Source organism: Bradysia coprophila, chromosome X (genome assembly GCF_014529535.1).
Source record: "Bradysia coprophila strain Holo2 chromosome X, BU_Bcop_v1, whole genome shotgun sequence".
NCBI classification, from domain to species: Eukaryota; Metazoa; Arthropoda; class Insecta; order Diptera; family Sciaridae; genus Bradysia; species Bradysia coprophila.
In genome coordinates this window covers 4118323-4133379 of record NC_050737.1, presented here as the reverse complement: position 1 = coordinate 4133379, position 15057 = coordinate 4118323, and the positions used below count along the sequence as shown (strand labels likewise).

General features: G+C 32.7%; 1 protein-coding gene across 6 annotated transcripts in view; it reads right to left on the bottom strand.

The window, feature by feature from the left end:
- Positions 1-15057, bottom strand: part of LOC119084138 (segmentation protein cap'n'collar) — a 91458-nt gene that overhangs the window by 62352 nt on the left and 14049 nt on the right. The gene's annotated exons all lie outside the window — the stretch shown is intronic.

The following is a 15057-nucleotide window of genomic DNA, read 5'->3' as shown; positions in this document are numbered from 1 at the left end:
GAAAACAAACGAAGCAATTGACAAATTTAAATACCAATAGCAGAACACGTTAAAGACAAATTACGTGTATAGGACTCTGTAACCTGCTGAAATGTCGAAAAACATTTTGTGAATAAATTTATTTTTCTTTTATTCATGTGGTTTTAAAAGCATTGAATAAAAAGAAATAGGAAAAGGCAACATAAAAGGATAATCCTATTCTTAACCAACATTACAACGTTGATCCTTTTGTTGGCCAATTTGTAATTCTATGTAAAACGATGGCTTATCGGTTTTGACTTAACTTTTGAGGGTAGAAAAATTTAAAAGAAAACGTTTTTTCAGCGATTCAAATTGAGATAAATGTTTTTTTTACAGAGGAATCGTTACAACATGCATATGTGTAAGGGTTTAAGGGTTTAAAAGTATTAATTGTAAATTACGATATAGAAAAAAAATATTAGCCAACAAGAAGATTTTTATCTTCTGCTAATTTCATTTAATTCTCATCTTAACTTTTACAATGATTTCAGGATGTTAAAGTGTCGGGAAATAGGATCGTAACAAATGCGTGTTCGATACTCATATGGAGAAATATTTTTACGCAATCATATGTTAACGGGTGAGTTCACAACAAAGCTCCCAAAAATTAAAAGCCAAACGTCGAATGTTGTTTATCAACAATGAATATAAATAAATCAACAACGAAAAATTGTTTCTCCGATTTGAGGATATCAGACGAAGGAAATAACAACACGAATGGTCTTCTGTTTACAAAACGATTTTTTCTTATCACTCCTAGAAATTTCAGATGTTTTTCAGGTGAATTAAAATTCTTTAAATTCAAGTATTCCTGATGTTTTCATCAAACAGCTAAAAATGTTCGATGAAGTAGTGAGCCAGAAAGGAAAGACTTGATAATAACGTTGTGGTTGCAATGGATCCTGATCTCTCAGAATGTTTAATTTAATAATCGAAGTCATTTAAGCATTTTAAATGTAGTGGCGGATTGCGCTCTGTCATTTTTATTATGCAGCGATTTAGGTTTTTTACGGCTGCATTAAATCTTTTCCTAAAACTATAGAAACACGATTCGCTGGCTTTTCTGGCCTCTGACCAATTCTATCTGTCAGACCTAATCATCAATCGGGACTGTTTCTGAGATGTATAACTAGAAATTTTACTTTGATGCCCACAGATTACGGAAGTAACTCAGCACAAATTGATATTGTAATCACAATGACAAGAGTAACATGAGTCACAAATACCTCAACCTTTCATGTCAACAGGATTATTTGGGTCTGAGTCAGGGACTATTTTGAGAAATCGAATTTCTCAAAATTTCTCAATTATTTCTCAATTATTTCTCAAAGAATTTCTCAAAAATTTCTCAAATTTCTCAAATTTCTCAAAAATATAAAAAATTTCTCAAAAATTTCTCAAAGATTTCTCAAAGAATTTCTCAAGAATTTCTCAAATTTCTCAAAATTTCTCAAAGAATTTCTCAAAAATAGTCCCTGGTCTGAGTCTATCACGAAGTTTCATCAAAGTCATTCAACAGTTTTTATGAAAATCTTTTACTTCAAATGTTAACATAAATTTTACCAGGGCTGTCGATTACCGCCTGTAAACAGCTAAATTTAATCAGTTTCTTATAAAGCATCTCGTGCGACCAATTCAACACTATTTCCTTGTTAAAAAAAGACCTATCCGAATCTATGGATATGGCTACTCGCTATAATTTGACTAATCCAACACATAAACTCAACGTAAATGTAATGCGCGCCTTATCATCGCTAGCTATACCTTTATAACGAACAACATAAAATGGAAAGCATAGATGATACATACGGAGTGTATGTACAATGTACATACAGTATCGATTTCTGAATAAGACACGCCTCCTCTTTATATATTTACGTTTGGTAAATGGTAACTAAATATGGTTGACTTCGGAGAGGAATTGTGGTAGGGGTTGAGCTTTTCGAATATACAATACATATTTTTGTGTGGTGTGGTATTTTGTATATCTGTGTGCGGGTTTTCGTTAATTTTGATCGAAGCGGTAAAAATACTGCCAGATGAAAAAAATATATTTTTTTAAATATTTCATTTCTTGCGGATCGTAACATCGACTAAACGAATAACTATTATATCTTGGGTAGGACACATACTAATTTCGTTCCTGTTTGTGTTTTATCATCTGTTAATGTTTTGTCGTCTATGTCAAAAATAAATGGGGTGAACTCAGTCTAGGTTTCTGTTATTACATTGTTTGGTGAAATTATAGGGAAGTACAAGATTTGGTATCTAACAGGTATTTCAAACAAAATGTGTAATAGATAGATTTTGCCGTTAAAAAAGGATTCATTTTCAATGTTTGTTTTACAAATGAGTTTTTGTCAACAATTGAAGAAACTTTTCTGGTTGGTGTTTTTACGTTAACACATTCAAAATAATTGCGGCCTGTCAACTTTCGGCACCCTGGACTTTACTGAAATAGTTGTGGAATAACTCCAAATAAATTTCTAAAAATCTAGAATTCAGTTTTGGATTTTTAGAAATTTATTTGGAGGCATTCCTCGACTATTTAAGTAAAGTCCAGGGTGCCGAAAGTTGGCAAGCCGCAATTAATTTCAATGCGTTAAGCGAAAAAAATGGTGTGGGGTAATCTGGCACACCATACAAATTGATGTGGTGTGCCAGATTCACCCTTAAGGGGCGAATCTCACACAATCATGACTTTACGTTACATGTAGTAAAAGAGTTCACACTATGATCGCGTGTGTTAGATTCCCCGATGCATAGCACTGTGCTTGACACTCTGTAATTTACTCTTCTGTTCTACAATATTAAGAAGAGCATAAGCAGTTGAAACTATATCAGAATTCTTGCCAAAGTTCGGTTCTCCATAAAAAGTCAATCTCATCGATTTTGCGGTATTTTCCCTACCATTACGTAATACTTGAAGCGCTCTCATCAAAAGGAGGCAACAATGCGAAGAACGTGAAGTCCTCGACTCAACGAACATTAAGTATGACAAACTCGTTTTCATAATTCATAATTTTTATGAAACGATTGCTGAGTACAACCGTTCAATCAAAAGTTTCAAAGTGCTAGGACACCATACATTATACCGGTCATACCTCAATCCGTTCTACAACAAATTCTCTTCAAAATGGCCAAAAAATGGTGTTAGTTTCATAGGTCGTCAGGCTGATAGTAATGCAACTGACATCTAAGACATCTAATTGAATTTAATTTTCGGCGATGATCAGCTGTAATTAGTAACCTTATCGATCATCTATTTTGACCTTCGCACATTCACAGTTTGAGCTGAGAGACTCAAAGCCATCCAAATCAAGGTTATTAACACTTCATCATTGCGTGTATAACAACCACTTTTCAGGTAAGTTACGCGATATTTACCTATAGATATGTATGTTTCCCTATAATTATAATAATTATTGGAAAAACTGATTTGTTCTTCGTTATTGCAAGTGGTGGACATTTGTTTTATTGACTGAGAAAGAAACAATTGAGTAAAAGATGATTTCTTTTGGACTTGATCTAGTTAGGAATCTCGTTTTACCGCTGCCGGTCCTAATTCTGTTTACTTTAAGAGTGGTTGATACATGAGCATAAAGCAAAGTCTCAATTGAATTTTTAAAAATTAAACAGAACAATCGGCGCAATTATGAAATTTGTAATTCGATTGCATACTCATAATACAATTCCCAATTTCGCTGATCTTAAACTAAAAAATTTGTGATGGCTACTTTCAATATCATCAAGTACCTATCATGTGTCTATGGTTCGTACGAGACTGAACAATTCAATGTCATTATTAAACTGCACCACTAATAAGTTATAATTATTCATTTAAAATGCGAGATATATCAGCAACATATTCATATTGTATTACGATTGTACGTTTCATACTGTAACTAAAATCCACATCACGCAAAGCCAATTTTCTTCGCAGAGATAAGTGTAAAGGTAATTATATTCGTGTAATGAACAGCCGATGAAAATCACGTCAATCACATGGTCAACCATCAGTTTAAAGGTAGAGATTTTTTTTTTTATTTCTTTTGCCTTTTAAATAATGAACGAAACATTCAAATTCCCGTCTCGACATACTCTCAACAATAAAATTCTAATTCTCAATAAATTTCATCAAAAAAAAGAATCAATTATTCAATTTTCAATCTATCACCAATCGATTTGTCTGGACATATTGTGGTATTTAAAGTGGAGAAATTGAAAGAGAGGAAAAAAAACGGCAACAATAGGAAAGGTAATAGTGTAATCATTAGCGGTCTATCCAGTCAAATAAGTCAGGGATAGGAACAAAAAAAAAATGTGTTCGAAAACCCACCCTTAGGTAGAATGTCGACTAAATACTCCTATATGTAAACGATAAACACCATCAATATAATGCCAAGACCTACAAAGGTCATCAAAAGATATTATCGACTTTTGATTGTTTGTGGTGTACAAACATATTTGTAGTTACATTGCCTTTTTCGAATAGGATACAAAGTTTACTGTTTTTTGTGCCGGTGGATAAATGATGGTGTTCGTTTTTGTTGACTGTATCTTGTCTATTTCTTTTAGTTTATATATTGAATTCGGTGTTGTTGTTGTATCTTCTTCTTCTTTTTTTGTTGTACGAATGTTGCTCAGCATGGAGAAAGACTTTCTATTGTTCGATTGTGGTGGGTGGCTGGTATATTCGTTATTTATGATTCTAATGATGGGTAAAGATCAAATATGAGGTCACATTGTGACTAATAGTTGTTTTGATTGATATTCTTTTGTCGTAACTGGGTTGGCGTATAAACAATATTGTGTGTTTGAAGAACGGGCTTTCAACTAGCAATTACATTAATTTATGAAAGAAAAAGATTCGGAATTCAGTCGATCCGAAAAATTAATTGAATCGGATACATTAACGATCAAGCTTGTTTCAGACGTCAAGACTAAGTTAAATTGGTTTAATCTGTTCGTTAGAATTAAATTGGTGTAACGTCGAAGGATGGAATGATATTAAGATTCTATCTACTCTGGTTAAGTGTTCCGATTTCATCTTTTCTTAAGATGTCCAGTATGGAAGATTCAGTCCATAGCAGAGAGGCGACTCAATCTACACTGGTTAAGTATAAGTTTTCCGATTCCATCTTTTCTTAAGATGTCCATTATGAAAGAGTCAGTCCATAGAAGAGAGGTGACTATGATGGAGAGTATCTCATTTATCGCTCATGGTCTACTGGCTGCTACAGTTAATCTTCAATAAGAAACGATAATGGGGAATCTCAACATAAATTTTACCGTGAATTGTTTTAGAGCACAGGCCAATGTTTACATTTTTACCTTTAGAACGAGAAAAGATCGTTTGTTTTTGGCTGCAGTCTTTTTTTTTCGCCTATCAATAAAGAATGTCTTAAGATGATAAAGGACGAGCAATAAAGGTAAATATTATATGCCCAGCAAATAAAAACAACGGTGCAATTAGCAGTCGATAATGTTTTAATGCTTTCATAGAAACGTAAATAGGAAGAAGTACACTCGAGGAATTTTGAAAACCGACACATTTTCTATTTCGTCGTTTAGTGGTTTTTTTTTGTGAATTTTGAATTTATTTTTATATGGAGAAATGAGAAACTAAAGTAAAACTTGGAAACAGAAAATGTGTCGGTTTTCAAAATTACGTGTGTGTGTGAAAGCGAAAAAAGGTTAAAGCTATCAAAGTATTTCTGGGTTATATTTTCAATGAATAATCACTACCAATTGACGCGCTAATAATTGAAAATAATCTATTGCATGAAGCGTTCATCGTGTAACAATCATAAGTTAAAACATAAGACGCTGTATTTGGTTCAATATCAAACAAAATTTGTTTTTTCGGAACAAGTCCAAGGTGTATCCGTCACCATAGTCTCCAGCATCTAAGTGACGATTATCCATTTAGCACATGATTTGTTTATGCAACAAGCGCTTACAATACGCAATTAAATGTTATAATTGACCGAGTTATTATTGTTATTACAGTATGGAGAGGCATATAATTAAAAAAAAAAAATAGAACCCATGAATTAGCCATATTTATAGCTAATGCAGCTTACTAAAGCAAAATTGTCTTAATAAGAGGAAAGAGCTTTGAACATAACGAATAAAGTTCAATTTTGTTTGTCTAGATACAAAAGAGAGTAAGGTCCCTTACCGTGATTTGTGGTATTGTGACAATTTTTAACTTTGTGCGTCATTTTCGTGGAATCCTTTGATTCCAGTAGTAGTGGCTAACGTTATTGTGAAGATTGAACGTTTGGCTTCGTAATTAATCAATAATAATTGATAAATAAATGAAAAATTACTTTGATTAAGTTTAACGTTACACACATCATATCGCAAATCAAGGTCCAAGAGAATCGTTATTTGCGGTATAATTTATTTTACATGTAAATTTACATAAGCAAATCATGGTCAGGTTTTCGCGTCCGCAAATCACGGTGAGGGACCTTACATACCGTTATTAAAAGCTGTATAAAATATTCCGAGCTTTCCAAGTATTTTTATCTAGAAATATGTTTCGTTAACTCGTTTCTTAAAAACGAAAAAAAACTCATAAAACATTTACGTTAAAACTCTGGAGATGGAACGTTTTTTCGTTTCTCGATATATTTAAGTACATTGAAGTTAACGAAAACGCTCATCAAACATTCAAACCGAATCTGTGCTGCCATCTAGCAACATCTGAAGCAAGTTTGATTCAATGAAAATAAAACATAAGCTTTTGTAAAGTTCTTCGTTGTTCTCAGAAGATTGTGCTTAATTTGGGGTGCTCTTGATAATTATTAATAAATATTCAGTTTGTCAAATGAAAGCACGCAGTAGATTAAGTTAGGTGGTTGGGTGAGTAATGTTGGTTCAAGGAACGAAATATTTTGAAAATTTAAGAAATTACTGAGAAAATTTCTGTCTAATAACTAACATGTGTGCCACATGCATGTATTAATTCGCTCGAACCAGAATTAAATTGTACTTGAACAATTTCAGAGCGGTTTTATGAAGTGCGATCCTAGATACCGGGATATGTATTGCCAAACGAGGTGAGAAACGTATGAGTGCCAGTGGGATACATACTCGTGTTAAAATCTTTGGTTTACGGAAAACGTACTTCTGATTACTGCGAAGAAAACATTATTTTTATTCATATGTAAGGATTGAGTGATACAAATCTTAGAACCCTGATTGGCTCTAAGACTTGCTTCTTGTATTACCAATGCGTAACAGATTTTTTTTTAAACGGTCAAATATTGGGCGAAAAGTTATCGAATACAAATTGAAACGTATTAGCCAATATTATGAGTAATGATATTCTTTCAAAATGATTTACAGCGAAAAAATCGTTCGACTAATTTCATTATCGGTTAAGTTGAATAACCTAAAAATTCATACAGAGCAGAAAGGTATATAATTGCTGTCAACTTCAAAAAAATTTCTGTGACAACGTATGTCACTTATCTAATCAATGCAATGCTTTATCAATATTGTTTTTAATATATTGAACGTATGGTACGACGTATGCACCTCTCCTATTGCGTATTACAGGTTAATAAGAGACAGTAATATTTACTGCAGACATATTTGTGAGAGCTTTAAAACGGCAAGGGATTGTTATCATTGAAGTGAAAGTTGGGGCCCAATAAAATGTAACAAAAATTGGTTAAGCTAAATATCGACTTTTATAGATACCCCTTGCTTGGTTACGTAAGTAAATGTAAAGCACACATGCATAAGTATCAAAATGAAATTGCACGAGACAAAGGGTGGCTAAATTTGTAAACATAAAGTTAAATTCTCCATAGTCAGAAACTCCATTAAAACAAATTCGCAAGCTACTAATGAATGTTTTCGTCTTTCAAAAATTTTACTAAGTGTACGTTACCCGCATATGTAAACTTAAGTATGATTCAACATTTCGATACAGTAATGGTGAAATCAAATTGCAGATATATTCATATATGCAGTGAATATAACACTGCTATTGAGCACCAGACTTAATAGCAACATTTTTACTATGTTTCCAATCGAAATGAAAACGAAAGTGGCACAGCTGCTCACGCCATCATATATGGTTGATTCCATTACCAAAGGGAAAACCCATATACGAAAATATAAATAAATAAAAAATGATTTATTCAACCTATCGCGGTATTCATTTCCTTTTTTTTGACAAATCGTTCATTACTTCAGTGGCTGTAAGTAACTTAATCTCACTGATAAATGTTTTTAAAAAAATTGCATTTTAAACTCGATTCTCATGAGTTGCGCATTACACAAATAATGAAGGGAAAATCTCGTTCGATGTTTTCTTATCGAATACGTAGCTTTTTAGCTTTTAAAGAATCTTTGATGTTTGTAAACGGTAACAGTATGATTAAGGGTCTGGGGTCACGTTTTTAATCACGTTTTGATTTGACTCATGAAAATTTTTTGTTTGTAAAACCGAAGAGTTGGTAGGATGCTGCTGTAGGCGGGTGGAATTTTTACTGATTTATACATTTCTTTGCCGAGAATTACATATATCAAATATTGTGAATCAATTTTCTAAAAATTGGCTCTGGCTGAGAAATCTTAATGAAGTTTATCACAAATCATTTCAAAATTAGGATGTTCTCGCATCAGTCTGATTATCTGATTTAGATATAACTAGGTCCCACCTGTTGGGTCAGATCCCTTGACTTTGTATTGGAAATAATTTATTGATTTATTTCAATACGAAATGTAATTTTGATAGCAACAAAACATAATTTGAAGAAGAACTACCAGAACGGCCTAAATCTCTCATTTAATTCTGTTTAAATTCGCCAAAAGTCTTCGAAACGTTGTCTATAAAATGCCCCGGTTGAAAAATGACGTATGTTTTCAATCAAACTTAAACTCGTGTGAACTGCTATTGAAACTTCTGTTTATTGTTCTGTTTATTCGCTTTTGTTAATCGGTTGAGATTTACTCCAGTTATCGTGTTAACAAAGAGCAGAATAGTGTTACATTTAACGTTTTTAATCACATTTCCATACATATTTCGTAGATGCTATTGGCAGGCCATTTCACCTGCAAATAGTCTTTGCAAAAGGAAAAATGCTTTTGGTAGGCGCCTACATATGTATTCACAGTGATCTTGTTACGTACGGTGTATTTACTGTTGTAAGACCCATGACTTATTACAGTCAAGGGAATTAGTATTAGGCTCTCAACGTCTAGGCTAGAACATAACAGAGGACGAAATTCCTCAAAAAATTCACGGGACTTGAATTTAACCATCAGACGAGAAGGGTTAACTATTGCAAATGAAAGTTTAAAAAATCGTGCACTTGGAACAACTATTCCAACAACTAGGTGGTACGTTGACTCTATTACAAATACAATCTCTAAAATCCCTCATGGTATAATGAAAATGGTTAGCTAAATCACCCTTATATGTAGCTACGATGACCTATTGCTTACGAAAAACCACATATAAACATTATAGTCTCAATGGATCGTAGCATGAAACGTGCATGTCAATTCACGTTCTTCAATTACCTCACGTGTTTTATTCTTTCGCGTGTCTGTTAATTGCATTTACGAACATTTGAAACGAGGACCCATTTTGGCATAAAATATTTTCTTAAATTTGGAAGTCTTTTCGAGTCTTTTCGAGTCTTTCCTGAAATTTACCAAATTTAATTTACCAATAATAGGCCCTGTCTTACAGGTAGTAGTAGTCCATTGTACTAGCTTCGAGTTTTTTTTTTGTCTAGTGGCAAGTCGAGTGGAAGGTTTATAGTCAGGACGACAATGTTTGGACATTATTGTTAAAAGTAGTAATCTACTATTTTGATGGCTGACTGTGTCCCCCATACCATCAGATCAATATGAACCCATTTAAGATTGACTACTCCGCTGATGATGTTTTTACGTCGCATACACAACAAAACGAAGTGTTCGTATAGTCGTCGGTGGAATTCAACCTACGTCGAATAAATTTTTATGTCCAGTTAAGAATTGAATGACCTTTCTAACTTAAAATTGAGTAAAATTGAAGAAAAAAAAACCGAAACATAAAAACTTCGAGAAAAAAGGTATTTATTCGTATCGATGAAACTTTTATCGAAGATATTTTAATTTTTATATTATAGTCGACCAACTAATAAATGTTTACCTTAACGGAGAAAAAGACAACAACAAAATTAGTACATAATTTGAATATTAGTTTAAAAATTTGTTTTCTATTTTCCATATGAAATCCCAAAATACATTCGCTCTGTTACGTGTTTTTGTTTATTTGTTGTCATTATATATGTATAAAGTCCGGTCACATCGACTGTGAGAAATATATATACGTATATATACGTATAAAGCGTAAACATTCATCAGTCTCTGTATGTACATCAGTTTCAAATTTAACTCAAACCGAATTTTATGATCTTTATCCACACGAATATAAACACAGCTCTATTTAAAATAATTTGGAAAATAAATATTTAGAAAAGAATTGTCTGAAAAATGCCTGATTTTATTATTTTGCAAATGACCTTGCAGTAGGATGGAGTTGAATGCACCGTCTGTGCCGATTTCTTTCACATATTTTATTGGCACAAATTTTGAAGCAGAAAAAAAATATTTTCATGTCATTTGTTTCATAGATTTCGGATATTTCTTAATTTAAAGACGATCAAAAAAAAATGTTTTTTTTTAAATGAATTGCGTGTGAATTGAGTCTCGAACAACGTTCCTCTCAGTTTTCTTTTTTCTTAGATCCATCAATTTGAGTATATTAATAAATATTACTAATAAGACACAGAACGGTAAGATCAGCAATCAGTGATATGGTTTCAGTAAATTAATTAGGCTCAATTAGTTGAACGTCGACGAGACAGTGGTCAATTTTAAATTATTATTCAGATGTTAACGTACGAGTGAAATAAGTGAACAGATGTCCGATATTTCAGTGAAGAACAGGAGAAAATTGTGTCCTTCGCCTGCCCACCAGCACACAAAGTCACCAGGCGACTTTTACATCCATTGATAGGGGTATTTGTGGATCTTTTTAGTTCTATTAAGTCGTCTTGTGAAATCTATACAATGATACACAATTGAAATACTCAAGAAACACTTCAAGCCTGAGCTTATATCCTTGGAGGCGATTCACAAATTAAGCACACTCTTTAAGTGGGAGTAGCGTCTGACAAATTATTCAGACATTTTCGAAATTTTCTTCATACATTTCAGCAATAGAAATGTTTCGCGAATATTTGTAAATAGCCCCATAGCTTCGAACGAGATGTACAGCGAACAAACGAGAAAAGTATCATTATATCATTGGCATTCGATCTTTACCATGGAAGATATAAATCCTTGACGAATCTAAAAATCCAACAGATGGACACAACTGGTAATTTGTCTTACGTACAGAAAATTGGTTCGATTGGTGCATTCACAAATTAGATTTAGGAAAATTGCTTGTTTTTATTCGAATCGTGCATTTTTAGTGCTGTTCTTACATCTTCAGATTTGAATTGAATGTAGCACAAGCGCCACAATTCTCACATTAACGCCTTCACGTACGCAAAACACTAAGATATGAAAGCGCACCAGAAACCTGTTTCTAACATGAGTTAGGTTCATTCTGAAATTGATTAGATCTCGGATAGATACCATAATCTTATCTGTCACTTGCGTTACTATAAGAGAGTGCGACTGAATGAAAAAAAAAACATGACCGGCACACAGAGTTCTTTTTTTTGTGTTTAACCGAACAACGGACAATTGTTGTATGCCAAAATACACAATCCACAAATAAACCACAGAACAGAAAAAGTGTGATGGATTTCATTTCTGTGTGATTCCGATTGAAGAACATTGCGGTGGAAGTCACGTGTTTTTAGAAAATCAATGTCTAGCTATTAAAAGAAAAATGTATGAAAAGGTTCGGTCGAGAGTTTCGGAAATTGACGGAGTGGATAACATCACCATAATTCATAAAATCCTGAGTTCTTAAACATGCACTGTCCGGTTTTTAAATGACGGATTGCATACAATTACAACAGCGCAAATCTTGTCAGTATTAATTTGGTGGCTCCAAGATCTGTTCCTATAACAATGTAAATTGAACCGATTCTCCTAGGAGAATTTTCATTTATTTTAATAGAATCATTAAGTCATATTCAGAAGTTAACTAAGCTGTCCGCTGCGTCAACAACAAAGAAAAAAAAAACCATGCACGTAAATAAAAACTGTTACATTCACCAAGATCAGCAACTAACTACTCTCAATTAAAGCAAATAATTGATTCTACGGTAAATTAAAAGTGAGCAGCACGTAAGAAAACCTTCAAAACAAAACAACTCGATAAATCGTAAAATGTTTATTAAACACTAGCCATAAACATTATATGGATGTGGTGGATGCTAGACCTCGCGTTAATCATTAATAAAAGGTAATTTATTTTTGGTATGACAAGACCCAACTAATTCTTAAACTAAGACCATATTTGTCGATCGGTATGAATCAGTTGAGCGATTGTAAACCTGTTGCATGTCATTTCGTGATACTCTGTTTTTGGTGTTGAATGCATTTTGTTTTGTTTTTTTTATTTATTCAATATACCATTTGGTCAGTGATGTCAATTGTTACTGAAAAAAGTTCGTTAAAAATCATTCGATAGCATTGATGGATTCTCGGTGTATCCGTAACCACCTACATCTCTGTAATTTATTATTTTTTTCTTTTTTGTCGGTATGAATGCGCATTTTAAGTTAAAACTGTTGTAATCACAAAGAAGTCAAGTAATTTTGTTTCATATTATATACCAACCAACTAAAATGAATCTTCTTTAATCGTTTTATTTTAGTAAGCATATTAAGTGCATGCGGTCTTTTATAAGCGCCAGAGCATCATATGTATAATATGTATATACTGAATACACATTGAAGTGTTATAACGGCTATTTCTATTTAATTACACTTAAAACTCTAAAAGTAATATTTTCGTTTCTATAATTAAAATTTCATATTTTAACAATTGTGTATCATAATCTGCATTTAAACGAAAATGTTAATGCCGCTTGAGTCATTCCATATTGCAAAATCGTGTATTTTGTTCGACTTATGTGGTAAATAAAAATGCACAAAATTGAGGTTCTCGGCATATTTTTGAGGTCATTGAAACTTGGTTACATATATGGCCACACAATTGTTATATTATTATTAAACTTAATAGCCGCACCGCACAATGGTTTTATTTATTTGTTTATAATTTTGTAATCGGTCGAAAATAAAGAAAGAAAAAAAATGTGCGCAGTGTTTTCGAGAAATAAAAATTTCTACGGCGAATCTACGAAAATTATTGAATCAGGTGCTTCGTTAAAATAAAAAGAATCGCAGATTCTACTTGGTGAGCAGACGACTTTTTGTTTACTTCAATTAAATAATTCTTTCTTTTTTTGAACCAGTATTTTTATTCGCAAATTAATTGCATAAATGAATTGGCTGATCTTCTGATCTTCACTGAAAAATCGACAATTTTACGATCCTTTTGCCACTAAATTTTAATAGTTCGATACGCTTCCCTGCAAGTATGTCTGAAAGAGAAGCTTAACTGCTCCTGATATTGTTCATAAACAATGATTCATTCACATATGTTCATCACTGTTAGTTACTGTTTTTTCAAGTAAAAAAAATGAAATAACAAATTCCAGCCGAACTTCAGCGCTGCATGCTAAATGACATTGATGGCCTTTATGACAATGTGAAATCTCAAACCCACAACTTATATCCAGTTACCCTTCAACCGAGTCTATAGGTTCAGATCCTTATCAATTTGCATCTCAATTTGCATCTTACAATTAAAAAAAAAAAATCGAAGTTTTGCTATTTACAGCACACCTCTGTCCCTAAAAGCGGACGTGGTTTATGAATGACGATTTACATAATTGGTGGAAGGACCAATTGATGTTGTCAGTCCATGGCTCTGCATTGCAAATATCTCTTGTACCTCATAGAAACGACGAGTATCTACTATCAACAACTACAACAATGACAATAGCGAAATGTTGAAGTAAAAGATTTTGCATCGAACACAATGAGATACCTTACACAAATGCAGCAACAGATTTAATAATTCGGCTGTGATACGATTACTGTATTAGTAATCCCGAGGAGAAGATGTGCCTGATGAATTCCCCCTACAAGTCGGCCTTACGGCATATAAAAACTTAGTGAAAAAGAGATACCAGATTTGGAGAGTGTAAACGTATGAAATTCTCTCACAAAATCGTTCATATTCGTTCACTAAGTTTTTATGTGTTGTGGGACAGAATTGTACGCCTTTAAAACGAAATTTATTTGACGAAAAATAACAACAATTACACTGCAGAGTATAACATTTCTAAAGAGCTAACATCACTAAAGTATACGAATTAAATTGGATAGATATACCCTTTACAAATAATGCATTATGTGTCACGATAATTGCTGCATGTCCCTGATTATTATTTTTCTGTACAAGGAAACACACATTTTCAATTCGGTTTAAATTTAAATATAATCAACAAAACAGGATTTGTAAACTCTGGTTGAAAAATCAATTACTTTTTGAGTATAGTAGTTTACAACTACATAACAATGGCCCACACGTATGGAAAATATCTATAAAAAATTTATTGTTTGAAACCAAATTTTATTGCAGTTTACTGCTTGCCCCATAGTTGATTATACTATCGAACATCGATTGACCTACAGTGTCACAATGAATAATAAAAAATGATAATCAAAGGAAATCATTAAATATTTCTTGTTTGTATTGGGGGGCAATCGTAAAAGTGTGGGTATATTACGGTGAAAATGAAGTTAGTATTTACTATGTCAGTAATAAATTTAAAGAAATTTCTTTTATTTACTTCGGTCTGATCATATTCTTTTTAGTTTGGCACGTCATATTTTTCTCTATACAAGCAACAAAGTGAAAACGCGCTAAACTATGCTGCATACATTGTAAACAATCAACAATGTAAAGACAATAAAAATAACA